The sequence below is a fragment of the Vulpes lagopus genome, chromosome 24, assembly GCF_018345385.1.
Source record: "Vulpes lagopus strain Blue_001 chromosome 24, ASM1834538v1, whole genome shotgun sequence".
Lineage (NCBI taxonomy): Eukaryota > Metazoa > Chordata > Mammalia > Carnivora > Canidae > Vulpes > Vulpes lagopus.
Genome location: NC_054847.1, coordinates 11,206,954 through 11,229,905, shown reverse-complemented (window position 1 = coordinate 11,229,905; position 22,952 = coordinate 11,206,954).

Genomic DNA, 22,952 nt, shown 5'->3' with positions numbered 1-22,952 from the left:
CCAAACTCCCAGTTTCTCAGAGCATGACCTTATTTGGAAATAGGGTCTTGCAGATGTAATTTTAAGATTAGGTCATGCTGGAGTGGAATATGCACCTAATCCAATATGATTGTGTACTTAGAAAGGGGGAAATTTGGACACAGAAACAGAGACACAAGAAACCATGTAAAATTGGCCATATGTTTTCCACAAGCTAGTGAACTATCAAAATTTAAGAATGAGTCCTAGAACATATCTTTCCACCTTCAGAGGAAGATCGTCCTGCCAATACCTTCATCTCAGACTTCTAGCTTCCAGAGCTGTGAGACAATAAATTTCCCTTGGGGAAGCAACCTAGTTTGTGGTACTTTGTTATAGCAGCTGTAGCAAACTAATACATTGGGTTTGCTATTTTGTATAAAACTTCCTCTTGAGTCATTTGTCAACATATAAGTTACATGTTGAGACACCAAGTAGGAACTGAAAAGCTAAAAATGAAACAGAGATTTCCATGGAGTTATAGTGCTGGGAAGTCAAAACCTGATCTTAGCACCTACTAAAAAGGAAGGGCCTTGTTAAGCAAGCTATAATTTCAATTAAGATTCAGGAATTAAAAGAAAATGGAAGTATATAAGCATTGACTGGATCAAGGCAATATGGCTATGGTCTAACTGCCTATCAGGAGCAAATTAAATGCTCACTATAGGAAGATAACATACCTAAATCTCTACACTTTACTTGTATAAGCCAGCCCAGATACAGACCCACAGGTGTTTTGGATAATGTAGATATCAGACCAGGATTTTATAATATCTAAGATTAATACATTGAAAAAAACAGATACATTTTGGTAAATTTCATCACAGAATTGGAATCTATCTATATAAAGTCAAGTAAAAATAAAACTATTGAAATAAAGGGATGCCTGGGTGGCTTACTGGGACTCCTGGGTGGCTCAGCGGTTGAGCATCTGCCTTCAGCTCAGGGCACGATCCCAGGATCTGGGATCAAGTCCCACATTGGGCTCCTTGTGAAAAGCCTGCTTCTCCCTCTGCCTGTGTCTCTGCCTCTCTTTCTCTCTCAGTCTCTCATGAATAAATAAATAAAATCTTTAAAAATAACTACTGAAAGAAAAATTGATAAACAAAGTTATTTAGTATATTACATCATGCAAAAGACAGAATTAGTAAACTGAAAGATAGGTCAAGAGGAAATATCCAGGTGGAAACCCATAGATATTTAAGATCAGAAAATACAGACACTTCCTTTAGAGACATACAGAACATGATACAGAAATCTGCCATTAAAAAAAAAAAGAAATCTACCATTTCTGCAACTGGAGTCCCCCCACCTTACCCCTCAAAAAATAGAGGGGGACAAAAATAATATTTGAAGAGATACTGATCATTTTCCAAAACCATTGAAAGATATCCGGCCACACATTCAAGTAACTTTAAGAATCTCAAATAGGTTACATGAAAAGAAAACCACAGTTAGGTACTTTATAGTCAAAGCTGAAAACCAAAAGAGAAAACCTTGAAGATTTATCAGAAACCAAGACTTGGGGGCTAGTTGTGTTCATTATTAATGGAATTTTTGTTTCTCTCAGCTGACAGAGCAAGAAAATATAAGTATGCACATTAACCCATGTATATATACACACATCTATAAGTATTTCTGTGTCTATCCATCTATGCATACCCATTTATAGGAGATCATCATGCTGATATCTTCATATGAAGGTTTCTGATAAAATTTGCATATAAAAGGAATGATATATCCTTGGAGAAATGGCTAATTCTGGGATTGCAGTTGGTAATATACAAAATAAGACTGGAGGATCTTGTAGCCCAGAAAGTAAGAAAGGGCTTAAAAAAAAAAAAAACAAGCTCACATTAATGATGGTGAAAGAATATAGGAACACAGGAGCCAACTGAAAGGGCAACCAACAGCCAAAGTTAGAATAAGGTAAGCAAAAATAAATTAATGTTGGATTATAACAAGACTAATTGTGGCCATACTGAAGTATAATATATCCAAGAGTGCATAGTAACATAAATAAATAAATAGGGTGCCTGGGTGGCTCAGTTAGTTAAGTGTCTGCCTTCAGTTCAGCTCATGATCCCAGGGTTCTGCTATTGAGTCCCTGCATTAGACTCCCTGATCAGTGGGAAATCTGCTTCTCCCTCTGCCTCTCCCTCTGCCCTTGCTTGTGCTCCCTCTCTCTCTCTCTTTCTCTCAAATAAATAAATACAATCTTAAAAAAATAAATTATTAGATACACAATGGATAAATAGATAGATAGATGAGAATAGACAAATCTACTGTGCACAAGAATTGCAAATAATTTATGTAGATGCTCCAAGCTCAAAGGCATGGAATATAACTCTCCACTCCTTCAGTGTGGCTGTCATTAGTAACTTTTTTTTTTTCCCAAAAAAATACAAAATAAAAAGGGAATAACTTTAGAAATCTGACAAACATTCCCTGGCTAGGTCATTAACAATGGCTTCATGCTGATAATGTGTGCCCTTGATATGATATAAGAATGGCACTTTACCTCTGTGGTCTTTCTCCCTGCCAAAAAACCCCACAATTCAAGAAAGAGAACAAAGATTGGGGGGGAAAACCTGGAATATCCAAGGACTGCGGGACAATTACAAAAGGTACGAAATACCTGTGTTGGGAATACCAGAAGAAGAAGAAAGAAAGTAACAGAAGAAATATTTGAAACAATAATAACTTAGAATTTTCCCATACTAGTATCAGACACCAAACCACAGATGCAAGAATCTCAGAGAATACCAAATAGTATAAATGCCAATAACATATAGAATACTGTATGTAATAACTCAAAAATAAACATTCTTTTAAGTATATGTGAAATATCTACCAAAATTTACTGTACACTGGGCTATAAAGAAAATATTAACAATACTGATGGATTGAGATCATACAGGGTATGTTGTCTGACAATGGATCTAAGCAAGAAACCAGAAATAAAGAGTAACTCAAAAATCTTCCAGATGTTTTTAACTAAAACAATATGTTTCTACATAATCAATGGATCAAAGAATAAGTCACAATACATATTAGAATATATTTTGAGGTGTGTTTTAATCAAAAGATTACTTGTCAGTTTTGTGGGATGAAGGTGAAGTGGCGCTTAGAGGGAAATTTGTAGCCTTAGATGTATATATTAACAAACGAGAATGAAAAACAATGATCTAACTACCCATCTCAAGAAACTGTTATTTTGCTTGGTTCAAGTTAATTAATAAGCAATTGAATCTGCAGAAACTATAACAAAGAAAACAAAAGAAGAGAAGAAATCAATAAAGTCAAAGCCAACATATAATGGAGAGCATCAACAAAGTCAAATTAAAATGACTTAGTAATAATCCCTAGCAAGATAACTAAAACAATATCTAGAGCACCAAATATCAGAAACAGAAAAGGGAATGTAACTGCAGAGTCTACAGGCACCAAAAATATGAGAACACTATAAGCAACTTCATGCCAATAAGTTTAAGCTAAGTTAAGGATGTCCATCACCACTTATATCAGGATTGTACTGGCAGTCCTTACTAATTTAATAAGCCAAGAAAATAAATAAATAAATAAATAAATAAATAAATAAATAAATAAATAAATATTAGGAAGGGAGAAATTAAACTTACCATATTTGCAGATAATGTAATTTGTGCACAGAAAACCCAAAGCACATATAAACAAATTATTGGAATTCATAAGTAAATAAGTAAAGAATAGTTTTGGAGATAGGAGTCAATAAAATTAAGTTTTATTCCTCTATGCAAACATAGATAATTAGACAATGAAATTTTTAAATGAAACTATTTACAATAACACAAAATTCATTAACTACAAGGAAGAAATTTAGCCAAAGTTGTACAAGACCTCTACTATACTGAGACAAAGGAAAGAAGGTTCAGATAAATGGAGGGATATAGAATGCTCACAGATTGGGAGGACAATATTTTACAAATGTCAACTCTTTCCACATTGATGTCTCTATTCAAGGCAACCTGAATAAAATTTACAGCAAGTTTTTTCTGGACATTGACAAACTTACTTTAAAATTTATCAAGAAAAGCAAAAGGTCATTAGTAGTGAGACAGTTTTAAAGAAAATAGAATAGAATCGGAGGACTGATACTGCCAAATACTGAGACTTTTAGACAAGAACAGCAATTAAAATGGCATGCAACTAAAACAAGAATAGACAAACAGGCCAGTGGAACAGAATGGCAAATCCAATATTAGACTTATGTATATATCATATGTGCCATCGAAATACGGTGAAGAAAGAATAACTTTTTCAATAATTGATGCCTGATCAATTGGTTATCCCTATGGAAAAGAAAATTGAACTTCCCGTCTAAATCACACCATATGCAGAAATCAACTCCAGATAGAGTATAGACTTAAATGTGAAAAATAATAACGATAAAGTTTCTAGAAGATAATGTAGGAGAATATCTTTATCGCTTTGGGTGAGATACATAAAGATATCCTAAACAGTATATATAAAGAAAAATCATAAAGGAAAACACTGATAAACAGAACTTTGTTAAAATTAAGAACAACTATTCATCAAAAGATATGATTAAAGCAGTGAAAAGGAAACTAGAGAGAAGAAATTTGCATAATATATATCTGAAAAACGACTGATAATCAGAATATACAAAGAGCTCCTATGAATCAATTACAAAATATAAACAATCCAATAAAAAATGGGCAAAGCATTTGAATAGGAACTCTTTTGCAATAACTACTAAAAGTGAAATTTTACATACCCTTGCACCTAGCAATTGCATTCTCTTGCCTAAACTCAGGTGCCAAAATCTTGTCCAGGATCATAAAGAAAAATTTTATTATCTAGCCTCAAATGAGGCTTGATACATAAAATTAACAGTTGAGAGTATCAACTGTTAATTGTTTTTTTTATAATTTTTTTTTATGATAGTCACAGAGAGAGAGAGAGAGGCAGAGACACAGGCAGAGGCAGAAGCAGGCTCCATGCACTGGGAGCCCGACGTGGGATTCGATCCCGGGTCTCCAGGATCGGGCCCTGGGCCAAAGGCAGGCGCCAAACCACTGCGCCACCCAGGGATCCCTCAACTGTTAATTGTTAAGAGTATATTAGGACTTTTAAAATCAAGACCAAACTGCTAAGTATGAAAAAATAATTATTTTATAAAACAGGAAAGAAAATCCAAAAGTAGAAATAGTTTGATAATGTTTGATCCCAGAACTTAAATGATGTCATTTAAAACCTAGTTACTCTCTCTTGACTCTGTCACCCTATTGGTTTTATTCTCAGGTACCATGTAGTGGTAAAATGGTGCCAGTAGCTATAGTCCTACTACTTTCCAGATTCAAATCCAGCTAAAAACTGAGCACTTTTCCACAGTTGGGATATCATAAGTTACAGAATTCACTCTAATTACAATTTGAGTCATGTGTTCAACACTGAAACAATAGCCATGGTCAAGACAATGGAATTACACTGCTTGGTTAGGCTGGGTCATGTACTCCTTACTGAGCCAATCCCTGTGGCTAGAGAATGCAAAGAGTTGGCTGGCCAGTTATGAGTTATCATCTCCTTATCTGGAATCAGGGTCCTCACCAGATCTCTATGGACTGAGCTAGGAATGGACAAAGGAACTCATCACCCCGGAAGAAAGGAGTGATGAATACTGGACCACAAGCATGCCAGATGGTTATTTTGTGAGCCTGAGTTTCAGAGAGTAAGGCAACAGATCCACAGTGTCAGAAACTCAACATAAGATCAAAATGCTTTACCTAAAAAGCTTTAGAAGAGTGAGGATTTCCTGAAGGTTGTGAAGATGCAGACAGGCCTTAAGACCTGAATGCTGTCAGGAATTCTTCCCTCAAGTTGTGGCTGGCTCCAAGGCCAGGGAAGGGAGGTACCTCATGCTGGGGGAACAGGTTGCCAGACAGTCTCCTAAGGTATCTGGATGCAATCCCACATGGCCTTCATGGGGAAAGGCTGGGATCCTGACTAGGAGCCAGGAATCTGGTGGCCTGGCCGGGCCTGGGTGTCCAGGATTGGCAGGAGGTGCCTTCTGCACACTATCTCTCCATAGCACCATCTGCAGCTGCCGTCTGCATTTGGCCCAAAGACAGCGTTGCCAATCACTTCAGGGGATTGCTGGGCCTTCTGTAAGCAAGACTTGGGAAAGGCCAAATTTGACACTTGGCTGCTCTCCTTGAAGTTAAATGACCCGGCTTAGGTCAAGAAACATGAAGCAAGAAAAAAATAGCATGTTGCTTGAGAGAACTCAGCCCTACAAGACAGCACACCGGAAAGTACATGTCAAGGAAATGGATAAAGGATGCACGGATGGGGTCTATGGCCTTGGGGTCCCTAAAAGATGCTCTAGCTAACTTGAGGAGTTTGGTTTTTTTTTAAAATGAGGTCTAGAATGAGGACAAGATGGAAAAGAAACAGTGGATTTATTTTTCTACTTTCTTTTCCTAAAAACCAAAGACACAAGTAAATACAGTCAGTCAGTCAGTCAAGGGCTCACTAGTTGACTATGACTGGGCTGAGCACTGATCCTTCACCATTACCAGATGGGGGCCTCAGAAGTGGTAGGCTTAGTGAGGAAGGATCCACTCTGATCACTGTCACAAAATGTTGTGGACAGAACAAAATGTTGTGATCTGGGGCAACATGAGATCCTTAGGAGAGCAGGGAGGAGGGGAGACACACAGGCAAATCCAAGACCCCAGGCCAGTGAGATTTTTCAACTTGCTCTACCCCATGCCCTGACCTATCTGGGCCCCAAACTAAAAGGATGCTCACTGCAGCCCACATCTGCAGAGATGTACAAGCAAAATTACTCATCCTGGCACAATGCATTCAGCAGACTGCCAACCTACAGCTGCTTTTCTGGATTTCTCACTCCTCATATCTGGCCTGCAAGCCTTCTATCTTCCCTGGAGATTATCATGATATTCTGACCATGGCCTTGCTTCTCCACGTAGCTCCTATAGCCTCTGTATCCTAGATTAATAAAGTATCCTCCAGAAAACCCTCTTAGCTCCTTTCTCAAGTTGACCCTGGAGAAGGCAAAGCCATTTGCTTTATGGCTAACTCCAGCCCTATGGTGAATATGGATGCTGATATCCAATATCCAATCTGATAGAGAATCAAGTAGCTACGGTGGTGGGAGAGGTGAAGCAAATGGACAAATATAACTTTTAATGAAAGCTGGGTGGATGCATTGTCAAAACTGAAGCTGATCAGATTGAAGGTCAGGCAAGGCATCATCCAGAGTCAAGACTCACTGTCTGCCCCTGCCCCTCTGAACTGCCAAGGAAGCTCAAAAGGAGATTCCTTCTTCATAATCACTCCATAGACAGGGCAGGCAAGAACTGTAGTCCCCATCATCTGAGTGTGACAAAGGCACTACTGAAGGAAGCCTCAGGTGTCAAGGCCATGCTATTCAGAAGATGATCATCAAAGAATGTTTCCCTAAAGTCTGCCATGAGACCATTTACAAGTAAATGACACAGTGTTTAGTTTTCTTCTGTTAAACAAATACTGTACACGGATTCTTGAAACTTTCAGGGACACTGTAAAAAAAAAAAAAAGATCCTGTGCCCAATGGGAGGCTGGACAAAATGATGTCAGAGACTCTTTACCAGCTCTCAGTCTATTTCTTGAGTTAGTCATTGGCTGAATGATCAGAGACTGCCCCATAATCTCTCCCAACCTCAACCCTTTCATTGGCAGCCTCAACCCTTTCATTTCACCTGCTCTATCAGCCTGAAAAGTTGTTGAGAGAAACAAATGGAGCAATAGATGTACAAAGACATTTGTTGAGGACTAAACTTTATATAGGGTTGGAAAACTACTTAGATTATTAAAAAGCTTTTGGCAAAATTGCTCCCTGGGGAAAATTTGGTCAGAGAGCAGAGAAAGGAAGCTAAAAGCACATATAAAAGCATGATGCGTGATGCGATGAGAACATGTGAAAGGTACCCAGGCAGCCTGAGAGAAGGAGGAGAGGGTGCCTGGAACTGAGGAAGTCAAGGAAGAACCCAAGAGCTGGGGGGAAAACAGAAGGGCGGAGAAGACCTGCCACAGTGGGAAAAGCCTAGGACAGGATATGAAGAAACTCCGGAAAGCAGATCTCAGAGGTAGAAAATGCTGAGGACTTCCCACGTTAGACTGGAAGTTCATTTTGAGTTGTGAAATAGCCTCCCTCCATTCTTCCAAGCCTGTTTCACATAAACTCGTTACACAGGAAACATTAAGGGGGAAACAGAGGAGCTGTGTTCTCCATTTGGGGTGACTCAGATTAGAGGGGAAAAAAGAGCCCCAGAAGGAAAGATGATTGAGATCTCAAGAGCAAAAGGAAGGCAGAACAAAACCTGCAATCAAAAAATTAAACCACTCAGAATTCATGATAATTTAGGGGAGGCAATTGGCTCTAATAATAAAAGTGATAGAGGCTTGAAACAGTTTTATTCTGACTGTTAATTATTATCCTCATGGTAGCTTTTTAGGTAAGAGTGCTTGCTACTCATATATGTTTTACTTGAGGGTTTAGAAAAGGCTTTAAAAATATTTTGGTTGGCTAAAACACAGACCTGAAAGTAATCTACATTAAATGAACTGAAGTGCCGGCCTCCAAAGGCTTAGGGAGAGGGGAATGGTAGAGTGGATTTCATCATGTAAGATTTCCTCACCCACCCAGAGGATACATTTTTACCATGACTATGAGAAGTAAATATGTGAGGGGATCTCCAGCATCCTTGAAGAACTTTGTGGTTGTTCTTCTCATAGGTCCAGTGAGAATTACTACCATTGAACTGGGATGCTTAAATGCAATTGAGATCTTTGGATCCCAGAGTAGCAGGGGACAAGTGGCAACACTAATTAGCAAAAGCAATGTGAGTGTGGCTACTGTAATGGACAACACTGTCAAAGCATTAATCAGACCAGTGTAATTTGCAGAGACCCATGATACTGGTCAGGTGACCCTTGTATCCTTAGAAAGGAAATAGAGAGGAACTCCATATAGTTTTTACTTGGTATGTATAAACAGAAGAGTTCCAGATAGAATTAACAGAAGTCTAGTGTGAAGCATCAAAACAGAGGGTCACAGCACCTCAATCAATTTCTAGACTTGAGCAGTTTATAGAACCAGAACCCACTGAATGAAGGGGAAGTAGGTTTCTCTTCTGGGAGGGCCTCTAATACACTACCAAAAATGTATGCTGTTAATGTTTCTCCCAGTCTACCTCAAAGGGACCTATGGCCTGTACCAGGGTGAAAGTGCACTGGGGAAAAAGAAATATTCAACCTTCTGGGGACTGCCAGGCACTGGCTCTGGACAGACTAATTCCTGGAGCCTCCAAATGTCACTGCAGGTCACCAATCAGAGTAGAGCCTTACAAAGGTCAGGTGATCAGTTGCAATTTAGTTCATCCATCTCAGAGTGGTCTAGTAGGTCCTTGAGTCCATCCCATGGTTATTTCCTCAGTTTTAGCATGCCTAATTGGAATAGATATATTCAGGCTTCCAGAGCCAACTGGAAGAATCTCAGCTTGGTTCCCTGACCTCTAGAGTGAGGGTTATTACAATAAAGAAGATCAAGTGGAAGCCACTAGAACTGCCCTCCCTACTCAAATAATAAAACAAAAGCAATACTGCATTCCTGGAAGGGTTGCAGAGATTATTGACACCATCAGTGACTTGAAAGATGGAAGGGTGGTGATTCCCACTACATTCCCACTCACCTCTCCTATTTGGCCTGTGCAGAAGACAAATGGAACCTGAAGAATGACAGTGGATTACCAGAAACTTAATCAGATAGCCCAGTTGCAGCTGCTGTCATATTACTTGAACAAATTAACACGTCTCCTGGTGATTGGTCTGCAGCTATTGATATGGCAAATGCTTTTTTCTTGAATACTGTTAACAAAGACTACTAAAAGCAGTTCACTTTAAACGGGTAGGGCTAGCAGTACATCATCACCTCAGGGGTATATCAACTCTCCAGTCCTCTGCATAATTTATTTCAGAGAGACCTTGATCACCTTTCACATTTGCCAGATACCACACTGGCCCATTACATTGAAATATTATGCTAATAGAGCTGACTGAATAGGAAATAGAAACTACTCTAAATATATTAAGATATTTGCATATCAGAGGAAATAAATCAGAAGAAAATCTACCTTGGTGAAATTTCTAAGGGTCCAGTGATAGAAGGAATGTCTGGATACCCTTTCTAAGGTGAAAGATGAATTGTTGTATCTGGAACCTCCTACAACCAAAAATGAGGCACAATGCGTGGTGAGCCTCTTTGGATTTTGGAAGCAACACATTCCTCATTTGAGAGTGCTATTCTAGCCCATTTACCAAGTGACCTGAAAAGCTGATAATTCTGAGTAGCATCCAGAAAAAAACAAGGTTGTTGCACAAGCTTCTCTGCCACTTGATTCAGCAGATCCTGTGGTGCTTGAAGTATCGATGGCAAATAAAATGGTTGTTTGGGGGTTTTGGTAGTTCCCTATAGGTGAATTACAGCAGAATTTGAAGATTTTGCTGCAAAATCCTGCCATCCTCTGTCAATAACTATTCTACTTTTGAGAAACACTGTTTGGCTTGTTACTGGGATTTAATAGAGACAAAATACTTAATCATATGACCTGAGCTGTCCATCCTGCACTGGCCCACCAAACCACAGAGTTGATCATGCACATGAGCACCCTATTATATGGAAGTGGTACATGTGAGTTTGGGCTTAAGCAGAACTAGAAGGCATAAGTTAGTTACAAGAGGAAATGGCCCAAATATCCATGGCTATGACTCCTACAGCCTTCTCTATTCCAAACTGCATATATGGCCTCATGGGATATTTCTATGACTGTTTGAGGAAAAGAAAACTCTGCTTGGTGAACAGTTGTTTCTGCCTGAACACAGACAGTTGTGTCACTACAGTCCCTTTGTGGGACACCTCTGAAGGGCAGTGTCTCATGTCCGAAGAGACAGGCAGAATTTTGAGCAGTGCACCTAATTGTTCATAGGAAGGAGAAATGGCCAGAGGTGCCAGTCCATACTGATTTATGGGCTTCAGCCAATGATTTGGTTGGATGGTCAGGGGCCTGGATGGAATGTGATTAGAAAATTGGCAACAGGCAGATCTAGGGAAGAGGGATATTAACAGACTTCTCTGAAGAGGCAAAGAACGTTTGTGTCCTATGTGACTGCTCACCAAAGTATGACCTTGGCAGAGAAAAATTTTAGTAATTAAATGGATAGGATAGCCCATTCTGTGGATGCCAGTCAGATTCTTTCCCAGCCACTCCTGTCACTGCCCAATGGCCACTAACTGGCCATAGTATAAGGGATAGAGGTTATGCAAAGGCTCAGTACATGGACTTCCATTCACTAAGGATAATCTGGTTATAGTCACGGCTGTGTGCCAAATTTTCCAGCAGCAAAGAACAACACTGAGTCCCCAGTATGACACCATTCCCTAGGACAATCATCCAACTACCTGGTGGCAGGTTATTTACACTGGATGGCTTCTATTATGGAAGGGTTCTACTTTGTTCTAACTATCATACACATTTACTCTGGATATAGACTTGCCTTTCCTTCATGTGATACTTTCCCAAATGTACTATCCATAGGCTGACTCAATAACTTATCTACCATCATAATATTTTATTCATTGTTACTTCTGGTAAAAGAAAGTCACTTCACAGAAAATGAAGTATAGAAATGGGCCCATACTTATGGAATTCTCTAGTTTTAACATGTTTCCCAACATTCTGAAGCAACTGACTTGATCGAATGGAGGATTGGCCTTAAGAAGATTCAGTTGTAGTGTGAAGTGGGTGGTGCAATACAAGTGAGGCTTGGGTAATGACCTGCAGGAGGCTGTATATGCTCTAAATTAGCATCAAATATGTCATGCTGTATCTCTCATATACAGTATCTCATGAGTCCAGGAATTAAGAGGTAGAGGTGGGAGTGGCTTCACTCACCATTACCCCTAGTGATTTATTAACAAAACTTTTGCTTCCCATCCTCATGATCTTATGCTTTTCTGGCCTAAAGGTTTTAGTTCCAAAGGGAAGAATGTTTCCAGCAGGAGGTGCAACAGAGATCCCATTAAACTATAAATTGAGATTGCCACCTGGCTACTTTGGGTTTCTCAAGCCTCTCTTCTCCGCAGGAAAAGAAGGTAGTTATACACATGACCAGTTGTAGAAATAAGGACTGTAATTGTTACGAGTATTTATTCCTTATTTTGTTATAGATGTGTTTCTTTGTATACTAACAAAAATTTTTATTTTCTTCATCTATTATCCCCTTACCATCTAACATAAGATAATACTAATGATAGTAGCCTTATATCACAGTATTTAAATTATAAGATATCAAAGGAGAAGAATGAACATTATCCAAGGACTTTACATGATCTCCTATGGAAAAGGTTAACATGTTTTTGGTTGTATGCAGAATAGTTGTCTCATTTTAGGTGTAAGTATAATTTTGTTATTACCTTTATTTGGAAATAAAACATGGTTTAAGAAGATCTGTATGGATGTCAAGTTGACAAGGAATGGATTGTGATGATCAGTTTTTTGTGTCAACTTGTCTAGGCGATAGTCATGAGTTAATCAAACACTAATCTAGGTATTGCTGTGAGGATATTTTATCGATATGAATAAAGTTCATTATCAGTTGGCTTTAAGTAAGGTAGATTATCCTAGATAATTGGGGTGGGCCTTATTCAGTCATTTGAAAGACCTTAAAAGCAGAGTTGAGGAAGAAAGAAGAAATTCTACTTATGGATGGAAGCTCCAGCTCATGCCTGAGAGTTCCAACCTACCCTTCTTGATGTCCTGCTCTATGGACTTCATTTGTCAAACCTCACAATTATGTAAGTTAATTCCTTAAAAGAAGTCTTTTAATACACATCTCTACTGGTTCTGTTTCTCTGAACCCTGACTGATTAGAATAGGTTATACAGGTATTGCAAGCATAGTATATATGAGAAACTATAAATAACATTCAGCTGGATTCTGATGTATCATCCAACTTTTCTCTAAGAGTCCAGACAATCAGTCTGTAAGGATCTGAAAAGGAATCCCACCTCCATCACTTTCTAACCATGTGTTTTGGGACAAATCAGTTAATCTCTCTAAGCTTCTGTTTTATATGTATCTGACAGCACTGATCTTGTGAGATGTTAGTAGGGTTAAACAGAGAATCTAGTACAATGCTGAATTATCAATGCCACGAGTTACTTCATCATTATGGCAATTGATGAGCTCATTGGTCAAATGTGACTGGAAGATTGTTTGGGGACATATGATAGTCTTCTTTTGTCAAGTTAGTCTACCCATCTTCTCTTTTGTATTATTACTTTCTCATGTGGTCCAGGCTGGAATTGGCTGCTTCCTTGAATCAAATAACAAATAAGCAACCAGAAAAGCTACAGTCTTTAAGTGAAGCTGTACAATTCAGACTCTTTAACAATAATCCAACTGCTAATTTTAAGGAGGATTTTTTTTCTTCCAATAGTTTCTGGAAAACATCTGCTTCTAATCACTTAAAATGAAGAAATGTCTTCTGTATTTACAAGGCTCTTTCTGTAAGTGTCCTCTGCCTAATGCTTTTTGTGCTGTTATAATAATAGCTTGTACTCTTAAATATATTTGTGTATTTAATCTTTACAACAGCTTCATGGGGTATATACATATAATTACATCCCACATTACAGATGAAGGAATAGGCACAGACTTCTTAGGGAATTTGTCCACAATCATATGACTAGACAGTGGCAGAGCCAGGCTTTGAACCCCAGCAATGTGGCTCAAAAGTCTGTGCCCCTGACCACTATATCATTCCTGAGCCTATGCCATTTGCCAAGAAGAGTAATGAGGTCTGGAAGGACAATGTTTCTGTGGCTAAACAGAAGCCTGGGTGATGGGATAGGTTCTATGTGCTTATCAGCAACTGATATTACATGATTGTAACTTGCCTGAGAAAACCTGGACAGGGTAGCCTGGGAAGAAGATATTTACTCCCTACTGGTGCTTGGCCTCCTTCTGTCGAGGCAGAAAATGAGTTCAAACCACAAAGCCTCTCTACAGTTTCATGAGACAACTTGCTAAAAACTGTTATTTTTGCAAACACAAGTTATCTGCAGAAGTCAGCACAGCTCAGCTCTCAATTATTGAGATAGAAGCCACTCAAGACTCTGAATATCTGGAGTTCACCAAAGAACCATTTCCACGGGAGTCTGTATGTCCACAAGGTAGAGGGATCCATGAGAAAGGACTGTGCTCTGTCCATGGTATCTCTAGAGGTATCAAGACTCTGGGGATAAAGGAAAGGAGAGAGGACAACAGTCCCTAAATCCTCAAATACTGGCTATGATCTAGCAGCCAGGTCTGGATCTCAGTATAATATGGAGGCTTTCTAAAACTCTTCTGTGCAACTACTTCTGCCCTGTAGGAACCCAGTGACCTAAGCTCACTACTCATTTCCATGAAGTGTGGTCTCTAGAAAGGTCCATAGGGCACCCACTATAAATAACTCACCTTCCTCTCGCAGGTTGATTTGCAGCCTAATCCTTGTACCATGATGCAGTAGATGGTTGTCCCAGAAGACGGGATTTCAGAAACCCAGAAGCAAATTGAGAATACTTTTGTGTGGTAAAAAAAACATTCCCTGGTGCTCCCTTGCCCCATGCAGGAAACTTGCTTTATCTAGCCAGGACAGCATTCTCAATTCCAGCTGTCATAGAACCATCTGCGGGCTTTAAAATCATTCCAATGCCCATCATGCACTCCAGGCACTTTAATCAAGATCCCAGGAGCAAGATCCAGGCCCCTGTGTTTTTTAAGCTCCCAGGTGATTCCCATGTGCAGCCTATTTGAAAGCCACTGGGCCAAGTCCTCATAGGCATGATAAGAATTTTTATCATCTATATCCAGGAGTTCTTACACTGCTCAGAAAAGTTCTAAGCATAATGACCAGTCCCTGTGAACTAACAGGCCCTTCTCTCTGTTGTGAAATTACTCTCCTTTTGAGGAGGAGCAAGGTTCCTCTGAGCAGAACCAGAGTAGGATAGTTAAGAGTGTGTGCACACTCTCCTAAAGGATGTGGACACATGGTTCTGTTTCAGCGAGTCTTCAGGATAATCAGAGACAGCTGTGCTGCTGAGAAATCATTGGCCCCCAAAAGACTGGTCCTACATACTTCCAGGAGAACTGCAGGTGTGTTGTGGGTGTGCCAGAGCGTCCAGCTTGCAGGAGGAGACAGACTGATCATCTCTCTGCTTTTCGGCATACTCACATCTGAGAACTCCCCATCACCAGCAAAGCTGTGAAGCCAGGCCCGGTGGGTCACTATTGCAATGAGAGGGAATCAGAGAAATACCCTGAGCTGGCATGGGCACATAGAGATCCTGTGATAAAGCTGTCTTATTATTGTACCAACACCCCATCCACTGGATACTGAAATCACAACTGGAGTATTCAGAAGTGTTTCAAATGGTACAGGTACTTGTAGAGGACAAAAACGGCCAGAGACTTCCCAGGGCTCTAACGCCCATGTAGTCATGCTTCTGCCTCCCAGAAAAACCAGCCTTTCAAGATTCCAATACGGGGCAATTTTTGCCAATATTGCAAGTCTGAGTGTGTAGGAAAAGGAACTAACACTTAGTAGCATCTGTGTTAGAATCTCCACATGCCTTAAATTATTTAATCCCAAATAGCCCCAAATGTAAGATAGGCATTTTTACTCCATTTACAAATCACGAAACTGGAGATATCAGACATTAGGTAAATTTCTCAAAGGGCAGGCTGGGGGGACATTTCCTGAAATGTCCCCCCAGGGGAAAACAGGAAATCCTGTTTACCCTACCTCTTTCTAGCTCTAGAATCCAGTCTTTTCCCCAGACCAGGCTGCACCAGGGTTCGTGTTGAGGCTGAATGATCTGACTACTGCTAGCATCAATGCTGTTAACTCCCATTTCTCAAGTATTCTTGGTGCACTGGGTATTCTGTGGGAGCTGTCTCGGTTTTCCCCACAGCCATGGGAAGGGAGCAGTATTCTATCCATTTCACGTGGGAAACAGGCTCAGGGAAATTAGGTTGACTCCTTGAAGACCCACAGCCAGTAAATGTAGTTGGATTTACCCCTAGGTCTCTGTGTTGCCATTTACCCCTGAGACTTCAAAAGCCAAAGTGATAAGGGGCTCAGGATAGCAGGCCAGCCTTCAGTAGGGTGTGGGAAGAGATCTTGGGTTGCAGAGGTAGAGAATTTCCACCGATCTCAGACCACACCGCACTGTGGGTGGTTTCTCACTCCATCGCTACATAAGGGCTGCTCAGAACTTCCAAAGTGACTTCAGGACTCAGAGTGGGCTGCAGACAAGGCAGTGGGCATTGCAAATGGGAACGATGACAATGTCACTTACTTTGGAACATATTTATAACACTGCGGCAGAGTCATTTTGCACGTTCCCTGTGCCCAAAATTTACATCTCATCAGGCTGTGATGCATTGCAAAGGCCGACAATAAATATTTTCCTTCTTTGATAATGACAGCAGACAAGCACCTTCTAAAAGGCATTCAAAGATGAGAAGCACGCAGGCAGCCAGGTTGCTGAGATTTGTGGGCAAATTATGAACAATAGTTGTTATTCTTATTATATTTTTGCAACTTTCTAAATGAAAAAACTCTGTTCTTTAAGGCTTACACACCCTCAGTTTGGGCACTCCCTCCCTTCTGTCCTTTCTATTTTGGCATTTCATTTGCAAGAAGTCCCCATCTCCCTGATTTACATGTGAAAAAACGTGGAGCATCATGTGGTGAGGGTTCGGGCAGACACTGAATTCCATTCAATTCTCATTTCCTCTCTGACAGTCACCATTGAATCAATCATGTTCTCCCTGCCCTCTCTCTGACCACCTCGGAGATCCCAAATCGCTTTTCATCTCATGTGTCAATCACCCTCAGACCATGTCCACTTTTCATTACTAACACGCCATCACATGACCCGCTAATCTGTCACTTTCTGACAGCGGTTAGTGTGCCAATTGATTTAATTAGCAATCAATTAGCTTGTTACTATTGGAAGTAATTACCTTTTATAGAGAAAAGAGTGCAGCTGGTGAGGGCAATAAAATTGCACTAATAAAACTGCATCTACTCCCCTCTGTACAGCAGAGTCACTGCACTCAAGGGCTGGCCAAATTATGGGTGACACACACATCTTTTGAGTAGCCCCTGGGGACGTATTTCCCTTCCTTATTATGTGCAAAGCCCCTCTGTCATTGATATCACCCAGAATTGGTATTTTCAGGGAAAGATTGGGTTGTTTGTGTTCTTGCTCTCATAGCATGGACTCTTCAGAAAGCTTATGTTTCAAAGCAAGAAGAAAACTTGGAAATACACCTCAACCCTCCCTTTTCCAAAATTGGATCCATTCGAGGCTACAGAGAGGCCAACTGACTTGCCCAAGGTCACCCAGCTAGTCAGTGCTAGAGTCCCCACCCATGTGCCCCACATGTTGGGAGGGGCCTCTTCTGACCATTCCTGCACTTCTACAAAAGTCTCATCTCTCCAATGAATCTGTATCTGCGGGGGGGGGGGGGGGGGGGATCACATATTCAAGAGGAAGACCCTCATGATCTTCAAAATAAGAGCCACTGTGATTTTAGAATCACATTCTGAAAACATACAGAGAAAACTCTGCCATCCAATGAGATATGGGCACAGCAAGGTCTTGGGTGGCACAGAAGGGTAGTGATTTTCGGCACAATTGCCTCTTCTTGTATACACAGACTTAAAACATACCCTCCACCACTCCTGACCCAGGGCTACAGTACATTTCCCGCACTTTCGCTATTAAATTCAGCTTCCCAACTACTCCCCAGGCACGCGATGACTCGCTACATTAGCTCCGTGGTGAAGGGGAGGCAGTAATGAGATGACTAAGGAGACCCGGATTCCATTCATCATCCTGTTTGCTCCAATATAAGTGTTCTTTTATCAGCACTATTCGTACTGATGTCATCGCAGGAGGCATAAATCACCTCACCAGTGACAGGGTCCTATTAAGGGTCACGGCCTAAAATCATTATTGACAAATTAAGGATCACACTTGGCCATTTTGTCGGCGTGCCCTCAATTGGGGGTACGGCCTGGTTCCTGTATTTGGTCGGAAATTAAATAGTCATTTAGAGTCCTGAACAGCCGTGGGGATTAATTCAAAGTGCAGCCACCTCTTCCTCTCCTTCGAATTTGAGAAACTCGCAGTGGAGTTTGGCAAAAGCAAGGAGTCCTGTGTCCTTATCAATTCTCCTCCTTCCAGCGGCTGTGGGGACACATTACATGACATTATACAGTGCATAGTGGCACGCTGTTTGGATGGGGACTGGCCGCTGGGGGCTTGTCAGAGAATTACTGAGAATTCTCATTTGGAATGCTGTCACTTTGGTCCTTCTCCGTCACCACCTAACGTGACTGCAGACCACTTTTTTGGAGGGCAGGTGAAATGTAGATGAGAGAACGAGGTGAAGAATTAACCCCATCATATTTTCCCACAAATGTGACACCCTCCTCCCCATTAAAAGAAGAATGGCTTTTCCTGTAATATTTGGCAAGGTTAGTGCTCTTAGGGTTTTTTTTAGGGTGAGCACCAAAGTTGGCTTTGTCCTTAAGTCAGTTCCAATATCTGAACTTCAAATGCTCATCTTATGAAAGTAATCTAGGCATGTAAGTAAATTTAGTACTCCTAAGCCGTGGATCATTGACAGATTTTTACCATCCCATGAGTCATTTTAGATATTTAGATAATATAATCTGAAATGATGCTGAAAGTTGTTTATAAAACACTGGAATAAATAGCCTTATCAAGTCCTTGCTTGGAAAGCATCAATATAGTTAAGATGGCAGTTTGCTCCAAGTTAATCTACAAATTTAATGCAATTTGATACCAGTTTTAATGGTGTATATATATATATATATCTGTGTGTGCATGTGACTGTCATAAAGTAATTCTGTAGTTTGTATGGAAGAATGAACAAGTAACCCTATGCAGGAAAATTCTCTAAAGAGTGAGAGAAGACTCCTTCTTCCATCATATTCTAAAATGTATTACAAATCTGTAGTAATCAAAACAGTGTGGCAACAGCACCAGATGTGGAAAATCATGAAAAAGAAAGTCCAGAAATAAACACAAGTATAAGAATTCAGTATAGGGTGCCTGGGTGGCTCAGTCAGTTAAGCGTCTGCCTTCATCTCAAGTCATGATCCTGGGGTCCTGGGATGGAGTCCTGCATTAGGCTCCCTGCTCAGCAGGGAGTCTGCTTCTTCCTCTCCCTCTGCCCTTTCCTCTGCTCGTGCTCTTTTTTTCTCTCTCTCTCAAATAAATAAACAAAATCTATTTAAATTTTTTTATTTTATTAAAATTTTATTAAAAAAGAAAAGAATTCAGTAATAAATAAGATGGTATTTCAAATAATAGGAACAAGATTATTATTTGATTAGTATTCTAAAACATTGATTAACACTTTGGAGAAATGATTCCATTCCTAATATATACATATGAAAACTTTCTTAAAAATATAAATGTAGGGGATCCCTGGGTGGCGCAGCGGTTAGGCGCCTGCCTTTGGCCCAGGGCGCGATCCTGGAGACCCGGGATCGAGTCCCACATCGGGCTCCCGGTGCATGGAGCCTGCTTCTCCCTCTGCCTGTGTCTCTCTGCCTCTCTCTCTCTCTCTCTCTCTCTCTCTGTGACTATCATAAATAAATTTTAAAAAATTAAAAAAAAAATTTAAAAAAAATATAAATGTAAAGTATAAAGCCATGAAAGTAATGAAGGCACTTTCAGGTAAAAATGTATATAATTTCAGGAGAGAGAAGGCCTTTCTAAATATGACATCCAAACGAGAAACTATAAAGCAATAAAAGTAAAAGATTTAATCACATAATAATTATGTAAATATGGGGGAAAATTAAAATTAAAAACTAACCACAACTAACAATGTATGAAGTAGACAAAGTGTAGATAAAGAATGGCTCCTCCAATAGGGAAAAAAATAGGCCAAAGTACAAATAGAGTACAATATTTACTAAAAAGGAAAATGAATAACCAATAAATACAAAGACCATGCAAGTAATTAAGGAAATGGATCTGGAACAATAAAAAATAGAAAAATACTTTTATTTATCAAATTGGAAGCACTTTTAAATAATACACAGTGCTAGAGAGCATGGAAGGAAGTAGGCACGTTCATATTTTGTAGATGGGTATAGAGATTGCTACGGTATTGCTGCAAAGCCATATGACAAAGCACAAAAATCATTAAAAAGTACATTTTTTTCATTGATGAGCAACCCAGCTACTAAAAATTTATCCTGAGAAATACTTAGGTAACTATGTAAATGTGTTCTTAAGAGATTTCTCATGAAGTGCTATTTAGAACTTTTTAAAAAATTGCAAAGAACCCCAAGTGCCCCATAGTAGAGAATAAGAATGTTTAACACATATTATTTAATATAAGAGAAAAACATGGAAACAACCTAAAACTTCAGTTGGGGGTTATTAGTTCAATAGTTTCAGATCTACTTATATGGGAAGATGTTCACAATATCTTTGGCACAAAAGCAAGTTGCACAGCATGAAAATATATAGATTTGCATGAAGAAAAAATATACACATAATTAAACTTCAGTAGACTTTGATCTGAATAGCCTATCTAATTTACTTCCATTTGAATATGGTTATGAATTTGAGTACCTTATATTAAATTTTTTTCTTCCTTGGAAAATAGTGCAAATGATAATTTCGTTTATATGGGCAAACTGTATATGGAAAGGAAATATTAACTAGCAATGTAATAATGAAATGATTTCTTTGGGGGCTTTAAACTCAAGCTTTAAAATTTATACTGTTTCCTTGTGGAATTACTTAATCAAACTGAAATTAAACCCCAAAGACCTAAGTCTTTGGGTCTGGTCAGCCTTCCTTGCTGTCCCAGCCAACTTCTGAAACTTTTCCATCTTCTGCAAAAGTCTGAAGCGACAGTTACAATTGAAACTTTGCAGGGAAGGATGCCTGGGTGGCTCAGTGGTTAAGCATCTGCCTTCGGCTTAGGTTATGATCCCGGGGTCCTGGGATCGAGTCCCACTTTAGGCTCCCTATGGGGAGCCTGCTTCTCCCTCTGCCTATGTCTCTGCCTCTCTCTCTGTCTTTCTTGTGAATAAGTAAATAAAATATATTTTTAAAAAGTAAGAAAGAAACCTTGCATAGAATTCATCATTTATTCAGCTAATATTAATTGACCACCCTTGTTTATTATCCCACCCTTCTGATGAGATAGATTGCTTATAACTAGTGCTCTGAACACAGCAGGTAGAGAGGGAAGAGAGAGCCCGGTCCTGGGTGCCAGGAAAGGGAAAGTGGGGTATAAGAACTCAAGCTTCTAGCAAGAATGAGCCCAAGGCACAGCACAAGTGAAAATGCAGCAAAGCTGATCATGAGCATCAACAACAGTTAAATTTTTGAGTTAGAATTTTGTCACATTTATCCCTCACAACATGTATATAATATTGAACACAGTTTACAAAATAAATCATACACATAGTATGTAATACAAATAAAATCTCTGAGGGAGTTAGCTGAACCCATGTAGTTCCCTCAGTGAAGAGCCCCTGGTCTGTTGATGAGATGGGTCAGCCAGACACCTTGGGAAGGAAGCCGCCTTCATCGAGAGCAACTTCTCTTCTTCTCTGGATGCTCTATGGAGCTGAATCTGGTGGTGTGTGCCACCAGCCTTATTCCACATAAGCATCAGCCCAGAGTGAAGAAGTTCCTCTTGAAGAAAGTTGATGGACTGGTAAACCAGAGACCACCCAAGGAGGGTGGGAGGCCCAACACAAATATTGATGCCTGAGAGATGGAGTTAGAAAACTGAAAGGCTGGGGTGAGGGGGCTAAGAGCAAATGGGTACCTGGAGGGCCATTTCGGTCCAACTGCAGAGGGCAGGGATTATTGCCTTTGGCAAGTTCCCACCTTTTCTGTGTTGGGTTTTCCCTAACTCCAGACCCATTCAAGCCCCATCTGGAATATTCTTTACTTAAATCAACTTCCTTTTTTCCCCTATGTAAACTCATTTGAAATAAAAATGTTAAGCTTTGTACACCACTATTAAATGGAAAACTAGCCTCATTCACTGTAAAGAGATGGTAACTATAAAAGTATATATAATAAAACCAAACATTAGTATTGAATATTTCCTGATGAAGGCTCAGAGCCCAGAAGACTTATTGTCACTTTGTTAAAAAGGAATTCTAGCCTGAGTTTTAAAAAAAGGGGGGGAGGGGGAAGACCAGCACAAATAGAAACTCTCCCTGAGCTTATCAGAAGGCCCAAAAGAGCATTCTAGAGGGGATCCACTCTCATTCCTGGTGGGCTTCAGTGGTTTTTAGCCTTTTTCTGGGTACAACACCTCAAATTACATGCCAGTCTGACCAAATTTATCTTGTGAACCTCCCTTGGTGTGTCCTCCTTTCTGAGGACATGCTGGTCAGAGGCACTGGGTCTGGTGTCATTCGGAGGCAGGAAGCAAGGTGCCCTGAAACAGAGGGACCATGGTGCCTGGAGCCCACTCTCACTCTCACTGCCTGATGGCTACAGGGATGATGGCTGGTCTTGATCATTGTCAATGGGAGCTTTGAGAAAGAGAGATCAGAAAGGCTATGGATGACTGAGCTTATCAGTGTCTTCTCACCTCAAGATCACCAGCAGTAACTACTCTCAGGGGACAGTCAGAGGTATGCCTCCTCCTGGCATCCTGTGGAGCACAAAGGAGGTGCTGGGACAGCAGGTGGTGGACAAGTCCTTGTCTGTGGGGAGGCCCTGCCTCTCAAAG